At 38.6% G+C, this 25,617-nt stretch overlaps 1 non-coding gene across 1 annotated transcript; it reads left to right on the top strand.

Moving 5' to 3' along the window:
* The first annotated feature begins 522 nt into the window (after positions 1-522).
* LOC118935768 (U6 spliceosomal RNA) lies at positions 523-629 on the top strand. The gene has a single exon (XR_005033985.2). It is a non-coding gene; the product is annotated as a U6 spliceosomal RNA (small nuclear RNA).
* The last annotated feature ends 24,988 nt before the right edge of the window (positions 630-25,617 follow it).

The raw sequence follows: 25,617 nt of genomic DNA, 5'->3' as shown, positions 1-25,617 counted from the left end.
AGAAACAATCTGATGCATATTCTCACTGAACTGAATTTCTGTCTTGTTTGTATATTCCATGTTCCATTTTCATGTCTCATGGATTTATAGAATATCTTCAAATAAAGGTTCCATATATTGAGGTAAGTTTTATGTTTTCTTGAACATTTCTTAAGTTGCATAGGGGAAATATTTTCATTAATTTTTAAAATTACTCTTAAAAATAGTTTTATAATTACTTAAGTAATTAGAAGATTACTTGATAATGTAAATTTATAGTCCCTGTTGTTTCCTGGGTATAAGTCTTCCTCTGCTGGCATTTGTCAATCATTTCTCTGCTCATTAATTAATTCCTACCTTGTACTTATTAGAATTTTAGTAATGGGAATATATTGTGCAATATGCCTTAAATAATGTACTTCTTTACAAAAATTAATTGGTTTTTGTAGGTCCTACAATTACTAGTGGTTCAATATCTTCTTTTCCTTTGGCTCCTTATTTCCACAAAGTAAATTAAACTGCACTGTTAAAGTAGAATATCTAGTGCTCACTTCATCAGCACATATACTAAAATTGGAACGATACAGAGAAGATTGGCATGGCGCCTGCGCAAGGATGACACACAAATTCGTGAAGCGTTCCATATTAAAAAAAAAAAAAAGAGTAGAATATCTACTTTTATCTTGAAGTGGGACAGAATGGCTTCTGAAAACAATATGCAAGAAGCTCTAGAAACACCTTTATTATATTAATTCCTCTCAGATGTTGATTCTCTATTCCAACTGTTAAATGTATATGTGTAAATGCAATTGCTTATGACCAAGACATCACTGACCTATCCCTATATGGATTCCCAAATGTTTTTATCTTAGTTTCTCTGTCATGACATTTAATGTACTTTAAAACTATCTTGAAAGTGCAAATTTGGCATAAATAGTCCTGCTTAACTGCTAATGCAAAACTTTACAGGGTTTTAAAAACCAGTTTCATATGATTGTAGTTCCATAAATGAGGTGCCTTTAAATGTTAGAGTAACATGTACAGTAAATATTTGCTAAGTTAAAATAAAGCTTTTTTTGTCTACTTGGAAATCAAGAAGGTGAAGAAAACTAATGAATCCCCAAAATCCTTTGGCACCTCAAATTATTTCCAAATCTTTGCTTTTAAAAAAACTGAAGTAAAATCTAGAAAATTGTCTGAAAGTTTATCAAAATAATTTCTGATGCTAAATCATTTTTGTATTTTTGGCAAAACTTGAAGCTATACCAAAACTGCTTCTATTTCCATCTACTTATGTAAACAAGGTTTTTAGCAATAAAAAAGAACCACAAAATTGGAATAAAATTAATGTTGAATCATGTCTCATTCTAGCAATATGTGATGTTCTTCCATTGTTTATACAAAAAAACCTATCTATACATAAGATAAATTGCCAAAATTTTACCTTTGTGTTTTGTTATTTATAAAATTTATCATCTACTTTTGCTGCTTTGGTCAGTTTTTACTGCTGATAATTGTAATGTTAGCTAGATCCAGAATAGAATGTCGCCATTCAGAGACTTATGCTAGAAAAATATGGTAGGGTAGTCATTATAAGCTTTATAAGCATAAATATTATTAAGATAAAATTCTGTGAGGAGAGTGGAATGGAAATACCAGTTCAAGGATGAAAGGGAACAGTGTAGAATTTACTCCTGATGAAGAAGAGCTTATTTATCTGTCTTTCTAAATGTACTATGCTGAGCAGTAAATCACTAAGGTATGTAGATTTCACTGGTCAATTTGAAAGACTGAAGTATCAGTTTTATTTTAAAATACCAGTATTCATGATAAACTAGAAATTATATCCTTGGTATATATTTAAACTCATAAAAATTATGGAAGTCAACTTAAAACTGGTTGGAATGTATAGTCTTACAAAATTCTTTTGGGGATATACAAAACAAATTTTTGAGGACCACTTTTCTAACATATATGTGATATATATATGACATATATATAATATATGTAACACATATAACACACACATACATTATATATATATATATAAAACCATACACACCCATACAAATCCAGATCACTTCTACCTCTTGTAGGACTTGACTTTGAGTGAGAGCTCCATTCTGGGATTTATAGCGGAGGGGTGCTTAATGGAAGAGGGTAAGCTGAGGGGCAACTGGGCAGAATTTGGCCAGAGTATTTGCTCAGGGCTCTGCTTAATTAACCCTATGACTATCCTTTTCTTGGTTCTAACCTTCATGCTGACTCACTGTCTGGTAGAACATCAGGGAACCAAAAAGCTCAGGGGCCTTGAATTACTCTCAACTGATAGAGCTGCTCAGCAGCACACAGACCAATACTGATATTAGCTATGGCTTCCTTGGGACATCTTTGCTTTCTCCTTTTTCCTTTGTACTTGACTGGCCTTCAGGCTTATTAGGGGCACACATGATCCCACTCGTATTTAAGTGACTGCTGAGTACCAAGTAAAGAAATTGTTAAATTTTTCTGTCATCAATGGGGAATCTTGTTGTAGCAAGTATATTTTTCCAGCCTTGGTAGGCTGCATGCACATTTTATCCCCAGGTGGATGTGGGAGGACCTGGAAGTACTTTGCAGCAAAGATGTTAAGCCTCTTTCTGTGATTCTCACTCATTTTTTTTTGAAAAATCTCAAGGATTAGTGCAACATGATCAGTTTCTTCACAGAGTATCATATTTTATTATTTTTGAGGGGCTTTGTACACATTTTTAATTTTATTTTAATCATCACCATCCATGCTCCATGTTGGTGCCTGAATCAGTGTCTATGCTGTTGGCCATTTCTCAGCAGCCAGGCTCCTAGAGATGCAGTATAAGCACTAAGTTCTCTGCTGCTTTCTCTGCAGTTACTGGCTGCCCAAGTCTTGGGATGCTGTAACTCTGCAGGATCCATTGGGTTTGGCCTGACTGCTTTTGATCAGACTCCTATTTAGTCTATGGTAATGGATGACATTTACTGGTCTTATTAATCTCTTCCACCTACTTGAAGCAGTTGGATTGTATGTAGTTCACATCCAAGATATGTGAACTAGTCTTTTTACCCTGCTATGTATCTTCAGCACCTGGTAGAGGAACAGGGTGAGCCCTGAGGGTACTGAGGCTGAGAGAAGAGAATGAAGGCTAGATGGGACGGGGAGCTTGACGAGGACGGATATGGGCTGAGGAGGGTTTAGAGGCAAAGACGGCACAGGAATCCTGGAAGAGGATGGCAATGGGAGGAGGCTGGGTGAGGTTGTCTGACTTGGGTTGAGAGGGAGTTTTTCTCTCCTTCCAGATGTTGATGATGTAGTTCCTGGTCTAGGCTCCTGTGGCCCGAAGGCCTTATCCAGGTTCAAGTCTCCCAGATGTTTACTCCTGGTGAACTGTCCTATGTACACCCTTCTTAAGGACAAGAAAGAGCCACATGCCTTCAGCTTTGTTTGGTCAGCAAAGTGCCCCCCAGCCAATGTGCCCATGAGGACCTTAGACCTCACAAAACTCCACTTCCAGCTCTCTTCATGGGATGGAGATGGTGTGGGGGCCAAGATGCTTTGGATGGAGAAAGAAGATATTGTGGAGTAAATTGCAGAATTTCCAGAATCTCCCACATAGCCTTAGTTCATTTATGTATCAGTAGGTGTTTACCATTGCAGAGCCTTCCATAGATCTGGTGCACGGGGTGGAGAGCTAATGCCCATTCTCTCCTCCCCTCCATTCCTGGTACATAATTGGTCCTGCATCTGCCAGTCACCAAGGACCTGCCAATAGAGTTCCTCCCACAAGGGGTGGGTGGGAAGTAGAGAGTGCCCTGTGAGGGCAGAGCCTGAGCTGCTCCCAGAGGATGTGGATGGGGCTGGGCCGAGCTAGTGGATTTGAGCAAGCAGTGAGCGATAAAAGCCTGTTTCTCTCAACCTGTCCTTTCCTTTGACTTATTTCTGTTTTACCAGTTTTGTAGGTGATTTTCCCCAGACCGGGAACACCCTTCCCCTAAGTGCTACAGCTCTTTACTTATTGCCTCCTAAAAAGCCTTCCCAAAGTGGCTCGCCGCTCATCACCTCAAGCTTAATAGCAGTGACACAAATGGCAGGAGAGGTTGATTCCTCTAAGCCATTCCTCATGGTGGCTTTTATTTTGTGGGTTTTGCTGTTGTTTTCCATCCTTTATTATTTTCTAATAGTTTGATGTCTTACCTGACTCCCTCCATGGTAATGTGGCCCTATTTATATTTCGGTGGAGATGTGAATCATCTCATTTCCCTCCAACAAACTTTCCCATGGATGTGCTTTTATGTGGTCCATGAACTAAGAATGGATTTATACTGCTTTCTTTACATTTCTATGATTTTATCTGTGCTTGTTTGTGGTGTGTGTGTGTGTGCATGTGTGCTGTAAATTCTAAACAATTTTATTGCACGCATAGGTTAGTGTCTCAATCACCACTTATGGAATAGTTCCATCACCACAAGGATCCCTCATGTTCCTCCTCTGCTTTTATAAGCAGAATTGTGAAAATTATTAAGGGAAACCTTGCTAAAGTATATTCAGGAGGCTAGAAGTGGGGGCCATACTACTGCACATCAATTTCAGGAAGGAATCATCAAGTACAGGGCCCCAAAAGGAAAGATACACATTGAATCTCCCACAAGAAATTGACTACCCCTAACTTAGCCAATGAGAACCTGTCATCCTGAATTCTTGCTTTTATCTAGTGGATTTGCATCCAAAACAATCCTTTCCAACTTTCTCCGGTGGATTTTTGTTCAAAACAGCCCCTCCCAATTTCCTCCTTCTTCTCCTTAAAATAACACTCTTCTCCTTTGTTTGTTGGATTTGCTTACGGTTGTACTGTAGCTTTCTTGTACTGAACTACATGCAATTCTCTATATTCTTAAATAAACCTGTTTTTGCTGGTAAAATAATTGACTGCTTTAAGATTAACACCCTCATCTGCTTCCCACCTCTCCCCCTCCTTACCCTGGCAACCATTGCACTGATTTCCATTTCTTTTTTTCTTTTCACAAATGTTACAAATGGAAACACAAAATATGAAATCTTTTGGGGTTGAATATTTTCAGTCAGCTTCAGACTCATACAAGTTGTTGAGTGTATCAGTAGTTCATTCTTTCTTTTTTTTTTTTTTTTTTTTTTTTTTTTTTTTTTTTTTAATAATTATTTTTTATTGAAGGGTAGTTGACACACAGTATTACATTACATGAGTTTCAAGTGTACAACACAGTGGTAGAACATTTATATACATAATTCTAGGTTCCAGCTATCACCCTACCAGGCTGTTACAATATCTTGACTATATTCCTTATGCTATACATTACATCCCGGTTACTAATTTATTTTACCATTGGAAGTCTGTCCTTTTTTTTTTTTTTTTTTTTTTTTTTTTTTTTTTTTTGTGAGGGCATCTCTCATATTTATTGATCAAATGGTTGTTAACGACAATAAAATTCTGTATGTTCATTCTTTTTTATTGTTGAGTAGTATTCCATGGTGTGGATTTACCAGCTGTTTAACCATCCATCCATTGAAAGATATAGGGTTGTTTCTACTTGTGAGTCACTATGAATCAAGCTGCTATGAACATTTGTGTACAGGTTATACATGAAGATAAGTTTTTCTTTTCTTTAGCATCAATGTGCAAAAATGCGACTGCCTGGTTGTATGTTTAGTTTGATAAGAAACTGCCAAGAGTGGTTGTACCATTTTGCAGTTCTACTAGCAATGTATGAGTTATCCAATTTCTTCACAGCATTCACTGCTATTATTTTTTTATTTTAGCCATTCTCATGCATACGTAGTAATCGTGCACTATAGTTCTAATTTGCAATTCCTGAACAGCTAATGATGTTATCTTTTCATGAGCTTATTTGCTCTCTCAATATCCTCTTTACTGAAATATCTGCTCTAGTTTGGTTTTTATTTTTATGTTTTTTGACTATTAAGTTTCAAGAGTTCCTTATATATTCCTGACACTACTCCTTTGCAGATATGTGGTTTGAAAATATTTTATCCTAATTTATAATTTGTATTGTTTTTTGTGTTCATAAAAGGGGTTTTCACAGAGCAAAGGTTTCTAATTTGATAAGGTCCAATTTATCAACATTTCCTCTTATGGATCTTGCTTTCAGTGTGAAGTCTGAGCCTAAGTAGTCTTTGCCTTAGCTTTAGATAATGAAGATTTTCTCCTTTTTTTTCTAAAAGTTTGTAGTTTTACCTTTCACATTTAAGTCAGTGACTCATTTTGTGTTATTTTTTGCTTAAGGTGTGAGGCTTAGTTGGAGGTTTCTTTTAAAACTATGAATACTTAAATGTTCCAGCACCATTTATACCACTTGTTGAAAAGTAAACAAAAAATTTGCTGGCATTTTGATAGGAATTACATTAAATCTATATACCAATTTCAATATGGAATGGACATCCAAATTGACTATATTGATTCTTCCAATCCATGAACGCTGTATGTCTTTCCATTCATTTAACTCTAAAATTTCTATCATCAGCATTTTGCAAGATGAGCATACAAATCTGTATATATATATTTTTTGGTTCATACTTAAGCAGCTCATTTTCATTGGAGAATGATAAATGATATTCTTTGCAAATGTTATTATTTTTTATTTTGTTTTTTGCATGTTCATTGTTAGTATATAAAAATACAAGTGATTTGTTATGTGTTGATCTTGCCTTATTGCAGTGACTAGATCAATATTATGTTGACTAGAATTGGTAAAAGTAGGTATCCTTGACTTGTTCTCCATCATAAGGGAAATGTATTCAGACTTTCACCATTAAGTATGTTGCTGGCTATAAGATTTTTATAAATGCTCTTTATTATGTTGAAATAATTCCCTTTTATTCCTGACTTGTTGACATTTTTATCAGGAATGGGTATTGGATTTTATCAAATTCCTTTTCTGTGTCAACTGCTTGGATCATATAACTTTTATTCTTTAGCTTGTTGTGGTGAATTACATTGCTTGATTTTTTGATTAAACTAACCTGGGATTCCTGGAATAAATCCCACTTGGTCACACTGTAGGATTTTTACATTTTTATGGAGATATAATTCCAAACCATAAAATGTATCCATTTAAGTGTACAATTCTATGGTTTTTAGTATATTAATAAAATTGTGCAACTGTTACCACAATCCTAAGTTTCAAATATTTTCACCATCCCAAAAGGAAACCCTATATATGTTAGCAGTCATTCCCTATTCCCCACCATCCCCCAGCCTAGTCAGCCATTTAACTATTACTAAGTAAAAGAAGACAGTCTTAAAAGGCCACATATCGTGATTCCTTATGTAATTTTAAAAATATATACTGGATTTGATTTGCTAGTATTTTGTTGAGGACTTTATTTTGGCCTCTAAGATCATAAAAGGTAGCAATTTGTAGTTTTCTTTAAAGGTTTTATACTATTTTTATCTGTTTTCAGTATTTTTGTAAGACTGGCTTCATAAAATGATTTTAGAAATGTTCATTTGTCTGCTATTTTCTGGAAGAGATTTGGTAAAATTGGTGTTGATTCTTTAAAAGTTTTGTAGAGTTTTCAAATGAAACCATTTGTTCCTGGAGATATTTTTGATGAGAGCTTTCAAATCATGAATTCAATTTTTTTTAAGTTTATAAGACTCTTTAGGTTACATATTTCTTCTTGGTTGTGTTTTGTCAGTTTGTGATTTTTCCTGGAATTGGTCCATTTCTCATAAGTTGTTAAATTTACAAGTATAAAGTTTTTTGTAGTATGAGTTTGTCATTCTCTTGTGGGCTGCACAGTCTGATGACATACACTTTTATTTCTGTTTCTTTTCTCCCCTCCCTCTCATCAGTCTTGCTAGAGGTTTATCAATTCTGTTGCTATTTTTGAAGAAACAGTTTTTTGTTTAATTTATATTCCATTTTCCTTTTTAAAATTTAATTGATTTCTGTTATCTTATTCTTTCTAAATGCTTTTTAGTTATTTTGTTCTTTTTCTAGTTTCTTAAAGAAAGCACTTAATTTGAGATTCTCTTTTTAATGTAGGCATTTAGTGCTATAAATTTCTCTCTTGGCGCTGATTTATCTGTACCCAACTATTTTGACATGTTACTATTTTGACATGTTATTTTTCATTTTCATTTATTTACATATATATATATATATACATATACATATCATATATATATATTTTTATCATCTCAGCCAGTTTTTTTTTCAAAGTTATATATGTATTTTTTTATTTTGATATTATTAATATACAATCACATGGGCAACATTGTGGTTACCAGATTCCCCCCATTATCAAGTCCCCCCCACATACCCCATTACAGTCACTGTCCATCAGCATAGTAAGATGCTATAGAGTCACTACTTGTCTTCTCTGTACTATCCTGCCTTCCCTGGGCCCCACCCCCACGTTATGTGTGCTAATCATAATGCCCCTTATTCCCCTGCTCCCTCATATTTTTTTTTTATCTTTTGAGACTTCCTCTTTGACCCATGGATGACTAAGCATGATACTTAATTTCCAAGTGTTTGGGGATTTTCCTGTTGTCTTTCTATTACCAACTCCTTGTTTTATCCATTATGTTCAAAGAACATACTTTGTGGAATTTCAGCTCTTTAAAAAATTTTGAGATTTGTTTTAATGCACAGGATCTGGCTTATCATGGTGAACATAGTCACTTGGAAAAAAATGCATGTTCTGCTCTTGTTGAGTTCTATATAGTGAATTAGATTCTGTTGCTTGATTGGATTGCCCAGATCTTCTATATTCATGTTGATTTTATGTCTTGTAGTTCTATGAGTTGCCGAGAGGTGAATGTTGAAGTCCCCAGTGAATCTGGATTTTTCTATTTTTCCTTTCAGCTTTATCAGAATCTGCCTTGAGTATTGAAGCTTCATTGTTTGGTGCATACATACTTTGGGTCTTCCTGGTGGATTGATTCTTTAATCGTTACATACTGTTCCTTTTTGTCTCTAGTTATTTTCTTTGTTCTGAAGTTAACTTTATCAGATTTTAATATGAATAAAACTATTTCTACTGTTTTCTATATATTTTTTTGTATAATATTTGTGTGGTACATCTTTTCCTATCTTTATATTCACCTATATTATTGAGTTTGAAGTCAATTTCTTGTAAATTGCACTAGTTGGGTTGTGTGCATGTCTTTTCTTTGCCAATCCACCCTTCTAATCTCTGCCCTTTAGTTGACCCATTTAATACCTTCTAAATCTTGAGTAACGATTTATATGTTGGAAGTTTAGACTGCCATTTTATTGTTTTCTGTTTCTTTCCTCTGTTTCTTGTTCTATTTATCTTTTCTTGCCTTCCTATTGGTTACTTGGACATTTTCTAGGATTCCATCTTAATTGTTTGCAGAATTTTTGTGTTTCTCTTTCTGTAGTCTTCTTAGTGCTATGGGTATTCCAATATGTATATGTGACTTGTCATAGTCTACTGATAGGCACATTTTTCTACTTTTAGTGAAGTGTGGGCTTTATTTCCATTTATGTTCTTTACCTTTACTACTTTCAAATATCATTGCCTTGAGAATCAGATGGTGGTACAATTTTTTCTTTCTACAAAATATATATGCTTCATAAAACTCAAGATGAGAAGGATTGTCTATTGTATATACCCATATTTCTGCTCTATTGTTCTTTCTGCCTTCCTGCTGCTCTAAGATTCCTTCTTTCTATTAGAAAGAACCTGTTTAGCTGATCTTTAAGGGTAGATTTTCTAGTGATAAGTTCTTTTAGTTTTTCTTCACCTGAGAATGTATTTATTCCTCTTTCATTTCTAAAGGATAGTTTTCTTGGACATAGAATCTGTGGCTGACAGTTATTTTATTTTACCACTTGAAAATGTGCTACTTCTTTCTAACTTCTGTGGTTTTAGATGTGAAATGTGCTGCCATTTGAACTTTTTTTTTTGTTCCTATAGGTAGTACATTGTTTCTTTATGAATGTTCTCAATAATTTTATTTAGTTTTTAACTTTGTCTTTAGTTTTTAGAAGTTTAACTATGATATGTCTTGGTGTGGATTTCTTTGATTTCATCCTGTTTTGAGTTTGCTCAGATTCTTAAGTGAAAAGATGTATGTCTTTTACCAAATTTGGGAAGTTGTTTCTTCAAATACTCTTTCTGCTTCACTCTGTTTCTCCTCTCCTCCTACGATATCCAATGTTGGATCTTTTTGCTATTATTGCACAGGTCCCTGAGGCTCTGTTAATTTTTTTTCCAGTCTGTTTTCTCTCTGTTCTTCAGATTAGGTAAGCTTTCTTGATATGCATTCCATTACACTGATTCTATCCCCTGTCATCTCAACTCTACTACTGAGTATACCCAGCAAGTTTCTCAATTTCCGTTATTTTATTTTTCAGTTCTAAAATATCCATTTTGTTCTTTTTTATAACATATTTCTTTCATGAGATTTTCTGAATCTTTTGTTTCAAAAGAATTTTTAATTATGTATTTACACATTTTTATGATGGCTGTTTCAAAATCCTTGTGAAATAATTCTAACATTTGTGTCATCCTGGTATAAGCATCACCTGATTGTATTCTGCCACTCGAGTTGTCATTTTCCTGGTTCTTGTTAGGTTAGGCTATTTTCTTTTGTATCCTGGACATTTTTAACTATTATGTTAGGAAAACGTGGATCCTACTTAAATCTTTTATTTTAGCAGGCCGTTCCCCTGTTTGGGTTCAGTGCGCAGATCCTCACCTACTTTCATGGGTTGTGGTTCCAATGGCAAATTTATTTTCAGAATCTTTGCCATGTTAATTTGGTCTGTTTGCTGCATCTGGCACAGCTGAGTCTCCCACTGGTCACTGCTCAGGATATATAAGGAGTTTTCCAGGCTGCCGGCATCTAAGTGCAAAAGGATTGTCTGGCTCATTGGGAGGATGCGGCTTCCTGGTGCAGGCCATCTGTAATGCTGCAGACCCCTCTTCATGGTGCTGCCTGGCCACCCAATGTCCCTAGGTATGGGAGGGGAGTCTTAGGACTGTGCAGATAGAGGGGCTTCCTGTGCTGGCCATTCATTGTGGCTGAATCCCCTTTGCAAGTTCCCCTGGCTGCCTAGTATCTCTTGATGGGGAGAAGATTCTCATGTCTAGTGGGGAAATAACAGTGTTTCCCAAACCAGTGTACTTGTTACGGCGAGATTCTCTTTAGTAAGTCACCGTGTTGACTGCTCGGCACCTCTGCACAGGGGGAGAGCCCTAGTTCAGGTGGGGAAGAGGAGCAGCTCCCCTAAATGTTTAAAAATAAATGAATTAGTTGGTTAAACAGATTTTCCTCAGGAGGTGAGTGGTCGGTAGGAGCATATAAATTCCCAAATTACTTGTTGAGAATTGCTCATAGGAAATGAGCTGAGGTTCTGGTTGCTGCAAACACACCATTCTCTATGATCTCCTTTTAAGCAGGTATTAATCTGCACCTGGAACTGATGCCTAGTGATCTCAATCAATACTTGTTGAATTAATGAAATAATGGATGAAAATTAAAGAATCCCTCCCCTAGCTTTACTTGATAATTCAGACAGTTAAGTGGGACTAGATGACTTGGAATGAATGTGACCTACGTTTTTGCTGGATTTGCCTAGTGAGTTATCTTAGATTCTCAATGTGGAAAATTCCCCTATGAATCTATAATGAGCACAGCAAGAGGAAAATCAGAAAGTGTCTTATCATTAGATTAAGGACCAGAAAGTTCTTGAAAAATGAATGAAAAAAGGATAGATCCAGAGACACTCAAGAGTTCACGCAGAAGAGACTGAGGAACATCTGTGCTTTGGTAGAGTGGTTCAGCTCAAGGGCTGGAGACAAACTATAATCTTAATTACCAATAACTTCAGGATGACCCTGAGATTTTAGTTGTTAAGTCTCCCTTAGCCATTGGTGCTCCTGATGTTCTGGTAATGCAGAAAGGCAAAGGCGGTGGTGTTATCTGACCAACACAGGGCAGTATTCAAACTGACCACCTCTTTCCAAGAGAGGGCCCTGAAGTAAGAAGAGATTGTGCCATCCAGAGCTAAGCTTGCATGCTTCTCTCCAGGGACCCAAACAACTCCCCTTCCGTTCTGAGGGCTGGAGCTCTGGGACCATCTCTGAGGAGCTGTTGCTCTAGCTCTTTGTGGTCTCCGTTGCATAGGGCACTGTTTTCCTTCTTCCAAACCTGACTTGCAGGTCATTTCTCTCTCCACCAAACAGACCAGTCACTGCCCTCCTCTGAGGGCATCGTGCTGACCACCTTGTGAACCTCTCACTCCTGGGAGATTGCTGGGTCATGCAGGGCAATCACTGTGCCATCCATAGACCTGGCGTTGGTTCCTGACAGCAGACCCTAGCTGCAGGCTTGGTCTCTCTGCATTCCACTGCTGATGAGCTCCAGCATGAGAAATTAGAAGGGAATGGTACAGGCCTCTGTCTCCAGACTTCAAACACTAACAACAGATGAGGCCTGGTGTTGGTTAAGGGCTATTTGCAATTGCAACTCTCCATTTCAGCTGTAGTTTTTTATGTTTCACATTACCCATTCTGCCCCGCCTCCCTCGCACATGCCCTGGAGATGGATTGTGCAGGCAGACACTTGTCTGCAATCCCTCAGGGGGAGACGGAGGCCTGCCTTCACTTTGCACATGGGCCATTTGTGTATAAGAGGAGACTGCAAGTGAGCCTTCATCAGCTAGATATTGGGCTATTGTTTTCTGTTATGGTACTGGGCAGGGCTGAGCCCTTAGCTCTTTCCATCTTTCCCCTTCTGCCCAGTTAACACTTTTGGTGAATCTACAGTCTCCACCCAGGGAATAGAGGAATTAGTTGTGCAGAGCTGGGGTTCCATTCTGGAACCTCACCTGTGAGCAGGGCTGGCCCAGAATACATCCCTCAGTGGACAACCGCATTTCAGAGATGGAATGCCGTGTTCTGGGTTACTCACCCCCTTGTAGCCAGGAGAAGATGGGCAGCTGTCTATGGGTCTCTCCCAAGAAGGTGGCTAGGCTGGGTCTCTGAGCAGAGCTGCCCAGAGATCCTGATCAGGTTGTCGAAGAAAGTTTGAGGTTGCCAAAAGGGCTTTCCTTACCCAGGCTGCTCCCCTCCTTAACTATCATTTTCTAGAATTTTGGCTTTGAGTTTCTTATTGAACTGTGATGCCCCCAAGGAGAGATGATTTGGAGAGGAAAAGAGTACTTCCTTAAGAAATGTATTCTTGGGTCATGAAGGAGTGGGGAGAGGGGAAGAAGAAGTAGAAGTAATTACGGCATAAATGTGGTTCATTTGGCTGAAAAAATTAATTGTACTTAAAGATGTATTTATCCATTTTGAAATTTTGGTGTTAAAACCAAATTTAAAATCTTATAGGTGTCGAGTCAAATGGAAAACACTTTTGTATTTCAGCAACAAAACATGATTCTTCAAAGACTGTATGACTTTGGGTAGCTATGAGCCACGCCCACTGGAAGAACATGAGTCATTGTGCCCCATCATAGAGTGCATAGGGGTGCACTGAGGAAGCTCCTTACCTGGGTCTCTTGAAGAATGACCAGCTCAGAAGAGTCCCCTGTGGCCTGAGGGGCCCTGGAGGGAGGAAAAGACACCTCAAAGGAGAGGAGAATCTTGCCTTAATAAAGCATTAGGCGGATCACAAAGAGAAACTTACTGAAGGCTTATAACCTAGGGATTGGATTTCTAGAAATCTGGCTGAGCAGCTCACCAAGGAATGGCTCTGTCTGTAATGCTATAAACTCCCTCAGGGCTCAAGCACCTTCCGCCAAGCCTGCTCTTCCTGAGGGATTCTGGGTATGAAGGATACATGTGTATTACAGTAGAATTTCATAGAGGATGTAAAGTGTGTCTTTAATCATACCTCATCTTATCTCCTTTAACCTCGGATAATCAGAGCACTAAAGCCATTTTAGAGCTGCAAAAAACAATTAAAGGGGTTGCCCAAGGTGACCTGGCTGGTGGGGCAGAGCAGAAACCATCATTCCAGTTTCCTTGGGTTTCTTATACTGTCTTTCTCCACTATGCTGCAAGGCTTCCAGCTAAGAAGTCCACAACAATACACTTCCATGGCATGTAGTTTAGTGCATGTTTCACTTTAAAGATATAAATTGGTAGTGAAGAATGCAGTGAAGAGCTTAGAAATGCTGATATCTGCTTACTTGGCTTCTTGCAATACAAACCTGGAACTTACCCAACTTTGAAGGCTAGATTCACATCTAGCTCTAAGGTCTCAGGAAGATTTAAAAGTCTTAGAAGTATCCTGTTTTGTTGCTGAAATTCAGCCAAGTTTTCCTCTTAACTCCATAATATATGCTGAATTTTTGTGCATGTAAAAATTTCAAAATGGAAAAAAGTCCTTGAATACTATTGACTAATGTATTTTTCCAGCAAAATCTCTGATTGGGGACCTTTGTGAAATAAGCAGCCATTTACATTTGGGTAGAGTAGAGGGAAAAGAGTACAATGACTTTGTACCCTGAGAAACTGCCCTCGGGATTCCTATATGCTGCTAGAGAGAGCTGTGTGTGTGTGTGTGTGGAGGCGGACGCTTAGAGGGCTGTGCACTGCCTAGGGTAGTGTTCTCGCTTCCTCCTGTGTCCTGACAGCTAGGTTGAGTGGTCATGTCTTCAGAGGCCAGATCTCAGTACCTGCTCGGTTGTCCCACCAGCCCATGGTTCCGTTACCAACCTATGGGACAACTGCAGCATGAAGTAGAAATTGAGGACTTAGAAGCAAGGTACAACCAACAGGATGCGGTTCAGAGCTCAGCTCTGCTGATTTCTAATCCAGTCCTACCTTCACTTGATTTCATGGCCCTCTGGGATTTCAGCAAGGTAAGCAGACACACCACCTAAACCCAAAAATATTTTGGCCTCCAAAGCAGTTTCTGAGAATTAGCCTCTAAATTAAGAAATGCTTCTTCATTAAAAACAAACATTCTAGTTGGAAAGAGTCCTTGATTTGAACACAGGTATGACACTCATTAAAGGCTGTAGTCTTTCTTGTCTTTCTGGACCTTCTTTAAATGTGGGTCAATCTGTTTCTCTTTACATTTTTAAATCAGAGGCTGTATGATAGATTTCTCATAAGGCTCTTTTTTAACCAATGAAACTTTCTGTGGCTCATTGACATTTTAAAGTGTGGTGTGGTTTTTTTTCACTTAACATACGCTTATTTGAAAAGCAAATCTTGAAATTCTTGCCATTAGGCTCGCTGCCTATAAAACTGTCTTTTGCAGAGCCCCTCTCAGGGGTACCCCGCAGGTGCCAAAGCCTCAGCAGCTGTGGCAGTTACACACTGATGAATTTAGGGGATAGAATGGACTTCAGACCACGATGACCAATGAGATACACTTTACAACTCAAGCCAGAGCTTATGTTAAAAATTAAAAGACCTTTATAGGTGGCTTTTGTTTCCCCCCTGAGCCTCCTAAATCAGGAAGACAGCCTGCAGGAGCCCAAGCATTGGGTATTTCTTGCATGGCCTGGCTCCCTGAATAACCAGAGGGCCAACACATTTGTCCCAGTTGGGTTTGGAATGAGAAAAGGAGAGTATTGACTGCAGTGGAGGTCAGGCTCCTGCAAAAGAAGGCAGATGGCTTTACCAAGTGGGTTTGGGCAAGCTGCATTGATGCCACCTGCATTTCCACACTTCTTTGTGACTTATATTCTCCTAAGGTGGCAGCTCTGACAAGTCGAACCGCTAATGATGTAACATGGGTCTGACTATCATTCAAAGTAGACCAAATAAATATACCAGCAAATAATTCCCTTGGAGGGTAGATAATTTAAATCATAAGTCATTGAGGAAAGATGCTTTAACAAAATTGTAGGTGTGGTTCTGTTGCAAGTGGGAGCCCTGATTTGTAGCAATGATGAGAGAGCTTCTCACCTTATCACCCTGGTGTCAGCATGCTGTTACACAGTTGCAGGACCTCTAAGTGGGCATGCGTCCTTTCTCCGTGATCTAGTCACAATTGTGGCTAAAAGGAGCATGGCAAGCAACCTTAAAACATTTTATTCTGAAAGGGAAAAGCCAACAGTTTATTTCCTTTACTTCAAATATTAGAATCTTTCAAAAGAACCCTACTGAAAATAAATAATCTTACTGAGGAATAAGCCTATTAATTCATCATGTGGCCTGAAAAATAAAACTCATGCTTAATGTTCTATTATTATCCCTCCAAAATTCCTTACAGCACTTTGTAAACCACCATCCATCAGTGCAGAACATGTGGGGCTGGTGTTACCAGAGCGTGCAATGTATTTGGAACATTCTCTGTACGGCAGCCTTGCTGGTAAAGGTCAATAAGGGAGCATGCTCCTTTCAACAGCACATCTGTTGAAGACCCTATGTAAGGTCTTTGAAGATTTGCATGTTTACTAGCAGCAGTAAAACAAAGAAAAATGGAAATGTTAAAGAAGCTCTAGATGGCTGAACTCCCAGGACCAAGCAAGTCTGGAACTTGAGCATAAATTTCCACAGAGAAGGACTTTGAAGTTTGTTTCAATCTGTGAAATTCTAGCAATGGTCTAAATTTGCTCCTCAACATCTGGTGGAGATAATTGCAACAACAAATGGTATGGATATGTCCATTTGTTCATGTATTCATTCATTAATTTTAGATGAATGCCTCCTATATATAAGAAAATGGTCTTTACACTTCAAGGAATAGGGTTGGGGGCTAAAATAGTCCTGGCACCCAAAGACCTTATTCTGTATTTGAGAGGAGAGGATTCATAAATGCTTAATGATAAAATGTGGTACACTGAGAATGAACATTATAAGCTGTATCAGATCCAGAGATGAAAGGATGGGTGATGGCGTATTTGGGGGACTGATCTCATGGAAATCCTTGATAAAAGTATTTGCATTACAGCTGGAGAAGATGTTGGGATTTTGTAGCTGAAGAGGTCAGAAAGTGTGGGAGGGTATTCCAGGCAAAGGCACAACCTGAATACAAGCGTGGGAATAGGGAAAAAAACGCAAGGTGGGTTTGTGATCAGTGAGAAGTTCAATTTGATTAAATCTTGGATACATGTAGAAAAGCAGTTAGTGATGAAGTTATACAGGCAACTTGATGTCAGTATTATATAAGGCAGAGCAAACTTCCTCTTATGGTGTTTCTGCAGGCCTGGTTTAGAGATAAGCCAGCTGAGTACGAAACTTGAAGCAACATAAAGACATTTTACTGTGTCTAGAGCATACTTTCTGAAGAAGAGCTGGAAGTTCTATGACAACCCATGGGAAAAGACTAAATAAAATTATTAAACAATTTACTTTTAACAAAGGGAAGTCCTGACTTTTATGCCAACATAAAATAAACAGGCGTCAAAGATTTTACTTAACTCATTAACTAATGAGGAAACTAATAAGATGTTCAAAGTTAAAAACTTGCTCCAAGGAGAATCCAAGGAGCAGACACGTACAGGCAATCAAGGATACTGAAATGAATTTGTGTAATAGATGCAAAATTGACTTATGACATAGGCACAGGTTATATCAATTTACCCTCACAGGACAAAATTCTGTTACATTTCTATGATTAAGAATAAAAATAATTAATTTGCAATAATATCAAATTTCTAAAACTCACAGTGTTGAAAACTAGCTCCAAGACAATGAAAAAAGCAGTCGTAATAGAATCATATAACCCAGAAGGGTACACAAGACAATACCTAGTTTTTTATTGAAAGGGCACTCAATAATCTTTTTTGGTCCATTTAAAAACCTTTCATAATTTTTTCTGACAAAGTCTAATTGCTCTTCTCTGGTAGGTGAACAGTTCAGTGGTTCAGTTCCATTTAGATGGATCTTTCTCTGTGTTGGGTAGCCTGCATACAGTCTAATGAGGTACCTCAGCCATGCCCCTGGGAAAAGATATCAAGTCTTCAAATTAATGGAAACAAAAAGTGCAAATAGACTGAAGCCTGGCTGCACTGGAGTTGAGCTGAATCAGAGCTTCTGTTAGGCGCCCCCTGTTTGAGTGATAACTCTAACCATGGTAAGCCAGGAATAGGGATCCTCTCAACATAGAATTAGTAAATGACTCTTAGAAATTGAAGAGTACTTGTAACATGATTGTCTTAGGCAATGGAAATGATAGACAAGAAGTAGAAGATGTGGTCCAGGAGAAGAAGTGGGAAGTAGTATAGTGTCGAGTCCTACACTGTACACTGTGGTAGGAGTTTTGGGAGAGATAATCGTACACTACAATATGGAGAACAATTTGTCCACATGTGGTGAGTGGGGCCAGAATCAACGGGCCTGTCTTAGCACAGAGGGATAATTGACTGTGGTCACATGTGACAAACAGATTTTTGAGTCTGACATATAAGCTAAATACGGAACATATTATTGTATAATTACATTATTATCATACAACAGAATGAGCAAAAGGCTGCCATGGTTCATAAATAAGGGTTGTACATGTAGATAATAATATACACCTACATCTTTATGACATTTTGTACTTTCATGTAAACGATATCATTAATAAACCTTAGATACATGTATTGTTATTTCCCGGGCTTCCGGGGGAGAATTGAAGTTCAAGCAGCTAACTGGCAACAGAGACATCACTCAACCTTTCCCTGATTTCACAGCTGCTGCTTATGTACCAGGAGCCAGACCTCCTGTTCCACTGCCCTGGACAGAAACTGCGCAGAATTCTGCGTGGAACCAGATGTCAGGCAAGAACTGATCAGGAAGCTAAAACATAGCAAAGTGAAACAACAAGGTCCAAAAATCTATGAGTGTGCCCGTGAGAGACCAGAAAACCGAGGGGAACACTGTGAGTGCCTTGCAGCGGAAATACTGAATGTAAAGTAGTGACCAGCAGGCTGCCCTGATGGAAGATCCAAAACGAGAAATTCACAACGAACCTCTTAGGAGAGGGTTGACTATGTGCTGGGCACTGGCTGTGTAAGTCACATTACAGAGCTGAGCCCGGAATCCAGATCTGTCAGACTCCAGATCGGCCACTATTCATCACCCTGCCCTGTACACACATTGCCATAAAAGTGATAATGATTAATTATGGCTTTTTCGGGTTTGGAAATTTCTGAAAGAATTTGAAAAAAATGTCTTTGGGATGAAGTCAATAATTAGGCTCAAATGTTGCTAGACATTATTAGTAGTTTGCATGAAGTACAGAATTAGAGATTAAAAACAAAAAGATAATCCACAATCTTAAAAGAATGTTGGGATGTTCCAGGATTGCAACTGTGGCTGCCATGGAAGATCGAGGTGACAGCTGGGGAGGGAATGGTGCGATTTAGTGGAAAGTCTGCGTTATACCAGGCTTTGAAATAAATTGGGTATTTTTCTAGGTTAGCCATTAGGTGAGTTATAAGTAGGTACTACTATGGTTGCTATTTAGTAAATAAGAAAATGAAATCACTACTTATTCATAATAAACTGTGCTGTATGGAGCCTATGGAAGCCTATGAAAAGAATTCTTAATTTCTTAAGCATCCATCTGCTTTTAAATGGAATTACAATTAGACACAAAGGAGATCCTCAGGATTTCCTAAGTGCTATCTTGGAACATGACATTGGCCTTCAATTTTCATTTATTCTGAGCCAGCAGCATCTGAATTGGAGATATATTATATTACCGTTTCCCACAAATTACCTCAGATGAAAATCTAATACAGTGAAAAAGGATAAAGTCCACAAAACCCACAATGTCAAATATCCTAAGCTGCCAGAGATGGCTTCTCTTTCCTTTGACTTCTTGTGTTTGATCCCGGTAACAGCTGGCTCTCTGGCCTTCCCTAAACCTCCCTCATCTGTCCACCTTCCAATCAACACTGACTTCTAGTTCAGCTCCTCTCCTTAGATCTGTTATTACCATTTTGGTTTTATTATACCATTTTGAAATAAATTGGGCTAGGGCTCCCAGATATGCTCCCCCGAGATGCCAGACCTCCGGCTAGCACTGTGGGGTGAGGTTTCTGTAGAATCCCATGGCCCATGGCACATTATCAAACAAAACACAACATCGTCAGAGGAGAAACTTGCATCTGGGTTACTTTCTGGGAGCCCAATACCGAGGATAATAAGAATTTAACTGACCCAGAGGGCTCATTGAGTCAACCAGAGAGACTACCGAGAATTCCTATTTCTACCTTCACAGCCAAAGGTGGAGGATTTTTTTCCTGGCAATTTTTGAATAGCCCTTTTGTCCTTAACTCCAGTCATCAAAGTTTAAGAAATACTGAGGTCTAACTTCAAAGAGCATAGCCACGAAACAGGGACATTTAAAAAGTTACATTAAAAATAATATTTACATGACCTATTTTCATCCTTTCACTAGACTTAAAGTTAAAATATCAGTTTGTCCAGTTCAAACCAAGGCATGTGGCCACTCCAGTGACAACTGGCCTACATTCCTCAACCAAACAAGTGTCCTTCTCTGTCCCTGAGCTTGGAAAAGAGCTGTCCTCCTATGGTGGACCTTTGCCAGGGTGATTATGTCCCAGTCACTATTAGTTGGGAACTCTGTTTCTTTCAAGAATTTAGCTCTTCCTGGAGGCAAGAGGATGGGTCAGAACATCACGCATTCTGCTTCACATCCCTGTGCGTGATTCTCTGCTTCTTTCCAGGGTCTGCTGATTCTGGCTCTTTCCCCAGCACTCCCTGCTTCCCCTCGTGACTGATTAAGATCCTGGCCTTTTGCCTTCGGAATTTTCTGAGAGCCTGCCATGGCTTAAAGTAATGGTAATTATTTTATTTCATTTTCTAAATCATTTATGAGGACAATGGAATGGTTTTAATTTGACCCATCCACAATCTTATTATTTCCCAGTAGATTTTTTTTTTCCATTGCCTTCTTTGGCAAAATCCCTGATGTGCCCTTAGCTAACTCAAAAAACAAGCAAAAGAGACGTTTACAGGTGTCCTTAATCTCTAAGTTGATAATAAATTATGTAGTTATTAAATATACTACTTGTCTTGCTGCCATGGGCAAAATAAATGAAGATGTTTGCTTCAGTGAAGATAGCTCTGCATTTCTAGCCTTTTCTAAATCTTCCCTGGATTTGTGGGGCATTAGCACATTGAAGGAAATCTTTAATGTTGACTAAAGTCCCCAGCCCCAAGATTATCTTATCCTACTGCCTAATCACTGCTGCTTTGGACCAGGGCCCAGAGGGACAGCACATTAGGAAAGGATCTACAGATGCAAAACAACTGAAGACAACTTGATAGAATAAGTCAAACCATTTTGATGTAAAGCAAATTATTCTGGGTGAAATAGCTATAATCCAGGAACCTATTATTATCGGTTGTATTGGCCATTGGTTACATGCTTTTGCTTTTCATTTCACTTCTTGAACGTATGCATATTCCTGTAAATTCCAGAAGTCCATGTCTTCTTCATGTGCAGATCACCTATGTGGACTGACCTTGCCCACTTTCCAAGTCTCCCAATTGCTGTTTAGCCAACCACCCTTCTCTTGCTTAGCTCTAAGATGTCCAAATGAAATCTCTATGATGGGTGTTTCAAGACTGGAGAAAATTACAAAGTAGGGGAAACTTTCTTCAGAGCTCTCCTGTTATCTTTCTAAATATCCAATGCTACAACGACACAGTCTTGATGGCAATATCCTACAGTCTGGTGGGATGTAGATTTCTCTAATCCTCTTGGAAAACATTTTAACAATATGCCTCAATAGGCTTATTGCATTCATACATTTTGACTGGACAATTCTAGTTTTGGGCAATATCCTAAAGAAATAATCTGAAATACAGCAAAAGTTTTGTACATCAAGATACCAACTTCGTTGCTAACATTAGTACAAAATCGAAAACAACCTAAAGTCTAACACTGAAGGAATTATCTGTAAGTTGTGATATACGCACATATGAACTATCTTACAGACTTTAAATGTACTATAAGGTGGGGAAAAGGTGTATTATAAGGTTCCATAATATTATATTAAGTAAAATGTGCAGTGTGAGCTCAACACATAATAAAATTTGTATGGAAAAAAATATAAAGGCTGGAAATACACAGCAGCGGAAATACACAGACTTTTCTGGGCGATGGAATTCAGTCGTATTTTTTTCCTTTGTCTTGTTTTGCATTTTCCAGATTCGATGTAACAAACATATATAACTTTATAAATAAGAAAAGAAATTGAGAGAGACCTTGGACTTTTCCTTGCCCCAGTGTAGAGAAAGAGCAGGTAAAAGAGCCACATGGTGGTAGCTTCCTGTAAGCCCTCATGGAAAGGGGGGGAATGGGGGAACCTCCTGATGCATCCCTTGAGATGTCTCTTTAAGTCACACCCTCAGTCTGGAGTTACAGGGTTTTGTGCTCTGGTGGGAGGACACCTACTGAGACCTCGAGACTTGCCAACTTTAGAATTAACCCCACCTGGATAAGGGGCTTCAATAAACTTGCAGGACAGAAGGGGTCTCAGTGTGCATAACCTTGGGGGTTCCTCAGGCATGCAGTTGCCAAGGAAGATGCCACCGACCAGTAGAAAAACCGAGAGCATTTGTACTCTCTGCTGTACTTCACTGAGGTCTCAGTTCAAATGTGTCCCCTCCACCCCAGTCCTTCTTCGCTTGGTAGATTAAGAGAATAGTTTCTAAAGTCAGACTGCCTATTTTCAAATCCTGGTCCCAACACTCAGCAACTGTGAGACCTTGGAGAAATTTCTAACATTTCAGAGTTTCGGTTTCCTCACTGAAAATGGGGATAATAGTTGTCCCTATTTCATAGGATTGTTCCAAAGATAAATAAGATAATCCACTGTAGGGTTTAGGGCAGTGCACAAACAAAAAACACTCAATAAGTGTAAGCTTTTATGATTAGCTGTTACATATTCATAGCAGTTGTTTTTTTGTATTACTTATAAACTGTGACATTATCTTATTTATTATTGGTTTACTTCTTTATTGTCTGATTTATTTATTAGGTGATTTCCAAGAAGGCAGATAATACTTTATCTGTATTGTTAATAACTTGTTAAAACAGAGCCATAAATAGTGGGTGCTCAGTAAATAATTATTCAGTGACAGAATGATCACATGCGGATCTGATCATTGGTATTATCTTCTTCCCTCATCATAAGGGCCTGGCCTAGACTAGACCGTTTTACGGATCCATTGGAATGTGCTAGTGGCAGGCGCGGATCCATAAAAGAAGGTTGTACAATGGTGAGGATGGATGAAGGGAGGAAGGGCTGAAGAAGGATCTGGAGCTGGATTGAGAAGCCAGGACACCAAAGGGCCAAGAAATCCAAAGCAGGGAGTGTGGCTCTAATGTGGAGGACAGGGTGCGGGAGGTTCTGAGCGAGCTGTGAGCACAGGCTGGCTGCGTGGGGGCAGGCTTCAGCGGACTCCCAGCAAAGTCACAAGCAGACAGGCCAGCTCTATTTCAAGGGCTCAGTTCTTGTCTGGAAGCATGGATAGGACTTTGGTTATAGCAACTGAATCTGTATTAACAAAATTTGAGAGTAGAAAAATTAAATAACTCCAGAAAAATGTTTCCCAGGGCCATATCAAGCAGTTCTTTTATTAAGCTTGCCTTAATCATTCCCCTCTGAATTAGAACAATAATACTAAATCCTCATTTTGTAATATTCTGGAGGTATTTTTTAGTGATATCCACTTTGCCTTCTCTGGCAGCTATACCTTAATGACAACTTTAATTTTAAAATACTGTGTGCCAGACAGTACTTCTAAGGGGTTGTTGGAAAACAATGCAAATATCTGTCACAACTCTCCAAAGATGGGAAGTGGATTAATAAGAGGGTGACAGGGTGAATGGTGTATGAAAGCGACCTACTTGATGAGGTCCAGAAGTAGGATGGGCTAAATTTTTCCCATCATGAATACTTTTGTTTCCTGATGTGTCCAGTTTTCAAGAAGTTGGTCAGTCTAGAAGTCAGATAATGACTTCATTGCCCATGATTCACATGGAATGCACCCTTTCTGCCCAGACCTTGTGTTCCAGTAAGATTTCAACTTCCCAGCTCTGGCAGTGATGAAGGCCAAATGCAGGCATTTAACAGTATACCAGGCATCACAGTATTTATGCTTTTTTTTTTCTTTTTTCTTTAACAAAAGTTGCTTTAGACAAATTTTGACTTTGATCAAGAGTGGCACAAGAGCAGAGCCACAGACCAATGGAACAGACTAGAGAATCCAGACATTAACCCAGACATATATGGTCAATTAATATTTGATAAAGGAGCCATGGACATACAATGGCAAAATGACAGCCTCTTCAACAGATGGTGCTGGCAAAACTGGACAGCTACATGTAGGAGAATGAAACTGGACCATTGTCTAACCCCATATACAAAAGTAAACTCAAAATGGATCAAAGACCTGAATGTAAGTCATGAAACCATTAAACTCTTGGAAGAAAACATAGGCAAAAACCTCTTAGACATAAACATGAGTGACCTCTTCTTGAACATATCTCCCCGGGCAAGGAAAACAACAGCAAAAATGAGTAAGTGGGACTATATTAAGCTGAAAAGCTTCTGTACAGCAAAAGACACCATCAATAGAACAAGAAGGATCCCTACAGTATGGGAGAATATATTTGAAAATGACACATCCGATAAAGGCTTGACGTCCAGAATATATAAAGAGCTCACACGCCTCAACAAACAAAAAACAAATAACTCAATTAAAAAATGGGCAGAGGAACTGAACAGACAGTTCTCCAAAAAAGAAATACAGATGGCGAACAGACACATGAAAAGATGCTCCACATCGCTAATTATCAGAGAAATGCAAATTAAAACTACAATGAGGTATCACCTCACACCAGTAAGGATGGCTGCCATCCAAAAGACAAACAACAACAAATGTTGGCGAGGCTGTGGAGAAAGGGAAACCCTCCTACACTGCTGGTCGGAATGTAAGTTAGTTCAACCATTGTGGAAAGCAGTATGGAGGTACACCAAAATGCTCAAAACAGACTTACCATTTGACCCAGGAATTGCACTCCTAGGAATTTTCCCTAAGAATGCAGCAATCAAGGATGAGAAAGACCAATGTACCCCTATGTTTATCGCAGCACTATTTACAATAGCCAAGAATTGGAAGCAACCTAAATGTCCATCGATAGATGAATGGATAAAGAAGATGTGGTACATATACACAATGGAATACTACTCAGCCATAAGAAAAGGGCAAATCCAATCATTTGCAGCAACATGGATGGAGCTGGAGGGTATTATGCTCAGTGAAACAAGCCAAGGGAGAAAGAGAAATACCAAATGATTTCACTTATCTGTGGAATATAAGAACAAAGGAAAAACTGAAGGAACAAAACAGCAGCAGAATCACAGATCTCAAGAATGGACTAACAGGTACCAAAGGGAAAGGGACTGGGGAGGATGGGTGGGTAGGGAGGGATAAGGGGGGGAGAAGTAGGGGGGTATTAAGATTAACATACATGGGGGGGTAGGAGAAAAGGGAGGGCTGTACAACACAGAGAAGGCAAGTAGTGATTCTACAACATTTTGCTATGCTGGTGGACAGTGACTGTAAAGGAGTTTATAGGGGAGACCTGGTATAGGGGAGAGCCTAGTAAACATAATATTCGTCATGTAAGTGTAGATTAGTGATACCAAAAA

Source organism: Manis pentadactyla, chromosome 19 (assembly GCF_030020395.1).
Source record: "Manis pentadactyla isolate mManPen7 chromosome 19, mManPen7.hap1, whole genome shotgun sequence".
NCBI lineage: Eukaryota > Metazoa > Chordata > Mammalia > Pholidota > Manidae > Manis > Manis pentadactyla.
Note: the sequence above shows the minus strand (reverse complement) of the source record. Positions and strands in the feature narration are given on the sequence as shown.